The sequence below is a fragment of the Clinocottus analis genome, unplaced genomic scaffold (assembly GCF_023055335.1).
Source record: "Clinocottus analis isolate CAN_PGR_092001 unplaced genomic scaffold, fCliAna1.0.p SCAF_43, whole genome shotgun sequence".
Lineage (NCBI taxonomy): Eukaryota > Metazoa > Chordata > Actinopteri > Perciformes > Cottidae > Clinocottus > Clinocottus analis.
The window spans coordinates 851501-857500 of record NW_027176187.1 but is presented as its reverse complement, the minus strand read 5'-3'; the positions used below and the strand labels follow the sequence as shown (position 1 = coordinate 857500).

General features: G+C 50.5%; 1 protein-coding gene across 9 annotated transcripts in view; it reads right to left on the bottom strand.

Moving 5' to 3' along the window:
* LOC137801732 (protein-methionine sulfoxide oxidase mical3b-like) overlaps window positions 1–6000 on the bottom strand; it is a 30399-nt gene that overhangs the window by 21878 nt on the left and 2521 nt on the right. The window contains exon 1 of one of the 9 annotated variants that reach the window (XM_068599109.1): window positions 821–920. The exons of the other annotated variants lie outside the window; for them this stretch is intronic. The gene's annotated coding sequence lies outside the window, so the exon portion shown is untranslated. Of the gene's footprint in view, window positions 1–820; window positions 921–6000 lie in introns of those variants that run through there. 9 annotated transcript variants of the gene reach the window in all.

Sequence of the window (6000 nt, the reverse complement as noted above, 5' to 3'; positions counted from 1 at the left end):
ATTCCTGGTTCCCCGAAAGGCTTGCATGGCTGTTGACCCTCACTGCTGTTTTGTTTGAATTATTTTATTTACCTGTATTCTTGGTTTTGTTTGCCTTTGTTGACATCATTTTCTGCTGCATGGTTTTGTTTTATTTTGCTTTTGTTTAGCATTGTGTTGTGCTGCTTGGCTTTTGTTTTGCACGTTTAGTTCTTAGTTGACGGCCTACAAGGATATTAAGACATACCTTTGGTTGTTTTGTTTTAGATGTGTTGGGATGTTCCGTGTTTTTATAATCTGGTTAAGTGCTACAATAGATGTTATATTCTTTTGAACTGTTCCTTTCGTGTCCTGAATTCACCCACCGTCACATGGATCTCTAGGGCCCCGTGTGCGGCTCTTGGTTACATTTTGGCGTTGTTGGCAGGATCCAGTGGTGGTTTGGGTGGGCTTACGAGATAAGGATTTGATTTTGGTTTTCTATTCATAACTAGTTTGTTCGTTTTTTAAATTTATTTATACAGTAGTGTGCACATCGAGGGACTGGCTGAGTGATTGGTGCTGCCCTGCCTTGGGTTCTCCTGACTAAGTTAACGTGCATCTATTGACGGTGCCTTTACTGATTTACCTTCATTTCAGCCATGGCCAGTGAGCTACAGGAATTGACAGACTTGGTACAGCAGCTGCGGTCAGAAAAGGAGCAGCTGCTACAGGAGCTAGCAGGAGCCCATTCACCCGAGCCAGATCCCGATAGCCCCGTAAGTTCACAACACCATGTTCCCGACAATCGTTTCCCTGTTGAACGTTTGCTGTATATCCCTCGGGAGCGAAAATGTCCAACCTTTAGGGGAACATCTGGGATCCTAGTAGAGGATTGGATTGAAGAGATGAGGGCCACTCTCAGGACCAGGCAGCTACCACCAGTTGATCAAGCTTATTTTATATATGATCATCTAGACGGGGAAGCAAAGGATGAGATTAGGTACCGGCCTCGAGCAGATAGGGAGGACCCCAGGAAAATCTATACTATTCTCCAAGATTTGTATGGTTGTGCCAAATCTTATGTTGCTTTGCAGCACAGTTTTTTTTTGCTAGGAAACAGCAGGAAGGGGAATCATTGCAAGAATTTTCCCATGCCCTGTACTGTCTTATGGAAAAGGTTGAACGTTGTGCTCCAAGAGGAATGAGCAGTGCCCCCACTCTCCTTAGAGATCAATTTGTGGAACATGTTATCGATGCTGATCTTCGTAGAGAGTTAAAACGAGCCGTACGACAACACCCTGGTTACACTCTTTTGGATATCAGGGCAGAGGCAATTCACTGGGAGCGGGAGGGTCGACCTGATGAGCCTAGGGGTAGGAGTTATTCAGTCCCTTCCTTTAGTGCCATGCAGTGTTCAGAGGTTAAGGCACCTACTAGCTTTGGTAACGCAGAAATGGCGGCGTTAAGGCACATGCTACAGAAACAACAAGAATAGCTAAACCAATTGACACAGGGCCTGGTGGCACTACAGGCAGCCTCCAGGCCCCTCGTTAAACCAACACGCCCAAATACAGTGATATGTAGGCGGTGCCAAAAACCAGGCTACTATGCCAGGGAGTGCCAAAATGAACGTATTGACTCCCAGATTCAACAGTCCAGGCCCTCCCATCCTACAGCAGCGACATTTGCTGCTCAGGAAGCGGGAAACTTCTTCCCCCTGATGTGAGGAGTCAAGCATCAGGAGGGGAGGACACCGGCTCAGATGCACAGAGACCAGCGGCCCAGACTGTGACCCCTAATTTGGTCGCACCTTGCCCGACGGTAACAGTTAGTCTAGGAGATGTCCATGTTAACCTACTACTAGATACAGGTTCTATGGTGACAACTATTGTTGAAAGTTTCTTCCTTCAGCATTTCCAGACCGCTCCTAAGTCCTGCCACTGGCTTCAGTTGCATGCAGCCAATGGGCTAGAAATTCCCTATGTTGGCTATTTAGAACTGGATGTTACAGTTTTCGGCAAGGTCGTACCACAGCGAGGTATTCTGGTCATAAAGGATCCCCCAGGCCAAAATGGCCCCGCAGCCACCCCCGGTGTCCTAGGCATGAATGTAATTAGGGAGTGCTATCGACAATTGTTCAGTCAACATGGCCCTGACCTCTTTGACCTACCCATACTGCAACAGGCCCCTCCTTTGTGGCAGCAGGCGTTACAAAATTGCCACCATGCTCAGTCCCACCTAACTCCCGCAAAGACAGGATTGGCCCGAGTGAGAGGTAGGTTTACTATACCTAAAGGTTCCGTTAAGTGGGTTACTGCTACATGTTCTTCTCACTTTAGTGAGCCCGCAGGTGCCGCATTGATTGAGCCTCTTGGCAATGGCTGGTCCCTCCCTGAGTGTGTGCTGATCTCTCCAGCCATGGTCACAGTGACTAAAGGTACAGTGTATGTGCCGGTAATAAATATTGGTGAGACGGATGTCCTTCTATATCCGCGTCACCCCATAGGGCATTTGAGTCAGGCTCAGATTGTAAGTTTGCCAGAGGGGATCTCTACTGTGGAGCATGAGTCGGGTGGGGTTATGGCTACGCTTTCCAGTCAAGAAATTCAGGTCAGCCCCGTCAGAGAGCAACTCGAGGCTATGGATTTGTCTGCACTTTCCGAGCTAGATCAGAGAAAGGTTAGATCTATGCTCCTTGAGCGTGAGACTGTGTTCGCAGCCTCTGACCTGGACCTTGATTGCACTAATCTCGTGACGCATGACATCCCCTTACTTGACAGTGTTCCAATCAGGCAGAGGTACAGGAGACCCCCCCCCCCCCCCGCTCCCCTTCTGACTATGACGAGGTTAGGGCCCACATACGTCAATTGTTAGACAGTCGGGTTATATGTGAAAGCTGTAGCCCATACGCCTCCCCTATTGTTCTGGTGAGGAAGAAGGATGGTAGCCTAAGACTCTGCGTGGACTACAGACTGTTAAATGGCAAAACACGGAAGGACGCCTTTCCGCTACCACGGATTGAGGAGTCCTTGGACGCCCTGTCTGGAGCCAAGTGGTTCTCTACCATTGACTTGACTAGTGGCTACCATCAGGTCCCAGTCACGGAGCAGGACAAGATGAAAACAGCCTTTGTCACCCCCTTTGGACTATTTGAGTTCCAAAGAATGCCATTTGGCTTATGCAATGCTCCCAGTACATTTCAGCGGCTGATGGAGAGGATGTTTGGCGACCAACACTGCCGTTCCCTGCTGCTGTACCTCGATGATGTCGTGTTTTCCTCCACAGTAAATGAGCACCTCAGTTGCCTCGGCCTAGTTTTGGGTTGATTCCATAGGGAGGGGTTAAAAGCTAAACTTGAGAAGTACCATTTCTTTCAACAAGAGGTACAATACTTGGGGCATGTAGTGTCTGCTGCCGGTGTCTCTACAGATCCCAGAAAGATTGCTGCTGTGGCCGACTGGGCGAGCCCAGGTACTGTCCCGGAACTCCGGTCATTCCTGGGCTTTGCCAGCTACTACAGACGTTTCGTCGAGGGGTTTGCCAAGCTGGTTTCACCCCTCCACAAAGTGGTTGCTGATCTGACGGGAAAGAAAAACTGCCGAGGCCAGGGAGTTGCCCTGAGGGATGCCTGGACCCCCCAGTGTGAAGAGAGCTTCAGAGAGCTAAAGGCAAGGATGGTGGCTTCACCTGTATTGGCTTATGCTAAATTTCACCTTCCTTTTATTTTAGAAGTGGATGCCAGTCATGATGGTCTGGGGGCAATACTTTCTCAGGAGCAGGAGGGAAAGGTTAGACCCATTGCCTATGCTAGCCGGAGCCTTCACCCGGCAGAGAAAAACTACAGCTCCATGAAACTCAAGTTTCTGGCCATGAAATGGGCAATGACACAGAAGTTCTGTGAGTATTTGCTGGGCCACAAGTGTATGGTATGGACTGATAACAACCTACTTGGTCACTTACGCACCGCAAAATTGGGGGCTACAGAACAGCGCTGGGTGGCCGAGCTGGCAGTCTTTGAATACACCGTGCGGTACCGCCCGGGACGTAGCAACCAAAATGCAGATGCACTGTCTAGGAAACAGCCGTCTTATGACGAAGCAGCCACCATCCCGGTCCGCCCCGGGACCTTTGTGCCAGGCACCATACAAGGGACTGTTGTGACTGTGGCAGAAATTGCCCAATATGCTATCTCTGCTGTCCCAGAGCGATCGACCGATGACCTGAGGGCACTGCAAGGAGCTGATCCGGCCATTAGCGCTGTTATGTTTTTTTTAACCAGCAACAGCGGACGCCGGGCCGCGAAGAAAGACACAAACTCCATCCTGCAACGCGGGGTTGCTGCACCAGTGGGACCGTCTCACCGTGACAAGTGGACTTCTGTACAGGACTTACCAGCGGCCTGAAGGGGGAGAGTGTGTCTACCAGCTGGTGCTTCCAGAGAGCCTGAGGGAAGAAGTGTTCCAGCAGCTGCACAGCCACCATGGTCACCAAGGTATCGAGCGCACCACGGAGCTCATTCGACAAAGGTGCTATTGGCCGGGAATGGGGAAAATGATTAAAGACTGGTGCCAAACATGTGGGAGATGCAGTGTAGCAAAGAAGACGCAACCACCTGTTCAAGCTCCTATGGGCCATTTGCTAGCCTCCAGACCTAATGAAATCCTGGCCATTGATTTCTCATTGCTGGAGTCTGCTAGAGATGGGAGGGAACAAGTGTTGGTGTTGACCGATATTTTCTCCAAGTCTACACAGGTCTTTCCAACCAGAGATCAACGAGCCTCTACAGTGGCTGATGTACTAACTAAGGAGTGGTTCTACAAATTCGGAGTCCCAGCTTGACTGCATTCCGACCAGGGGCGCAGTTTCGAAAGCACAATAATCCAACAATTGTGTGAGTTGTACGGCATCAAGAAGTCTAGGACCACCCCTTATCACCCACAGGGTAATGGCCAATGTGAGCGTTTTAACAGGACCCTACATGACCTCCTTCGCACCTTGTCGGCTGAACAGAAGCACAGATGGCCGGAGTACCTCCAACAGGTCCTGTTCAGCTACAATACCACACCACACCAAACTACAGGTCAGTCCCCCTTCCTGTTAATGTTTGGACATGAACCTCAGCTGCCCATAGATTTCCTGCTGGGCCGCGTGGAAGAGCCAACAGAGGGTGAAGTCTGCAACTGGGTACAGGAACATCAGCGACGACTGCAGGTGGCAGTGGAGAGTGCCCGGGAAAGGATGAGGCAGGCTGCAGCCCAGCGAAAAGAGAGGGCAGACCAAAGGGCTCAGGAGGAAGCGTTGCAAGCAGGACAACCCATCTACCTTCGAGACTACTCACATAGAGGAACGAACAAAATCCAGGATGCCTGGAACCCTGCAGTGTTTTAGGTGGTGAGACCTCCCGCGCAAGGAGGTGCAGTGTATGCTGTTGCCCCACAACATAAGCTGACAGAGGTACGTCACGTGCATCGTTCTATGCTCAAGCCTGTGTCGGTCCCTGGTTGCCACCCTATTCCCATAGTTGAACCTGACCCAGCTACGACAAGCCCGGACACAGGCGCGTGTGACCGGTGGATGGCAGTCGGATGGGCAACCGGACCAAGGGACCCCCAGCCTGTCGGAGTACAAGTCCCACCTGAAGTCGACTTGGTATTTCATTCTGTAGCGCCTCCAGCAGTTTCGCCTGAGGCTTCTACTAGTTCCAGTCCACCTCCCTGTCCCGAGGTGGGAAGAAAGTCTACTCATAAGACAGCTGGTAAACACTCAAATCCTCACCATTTGCCAGTGACAGTCGGGGGGAAGTGCTGACGGGGCTACAAATTCCCAGATACTTGGCTCTAGTATGTCTAATCGGGTTTTTCTTAGAAGTTGGTAAATTGTCAGGCCGCCAATTTAAAAAAATCTGGGACAGACTCATGAAATGTCCGTCGTGAGCCACCGTAGGACAGAGTAAGCCCTAGCTCCTCCCACTTCCTGATTGTTAATTAGTCTTGGCCGGTACATAAGCAACCACCATTAGCTGCCTCCTTTCTCTCTCTG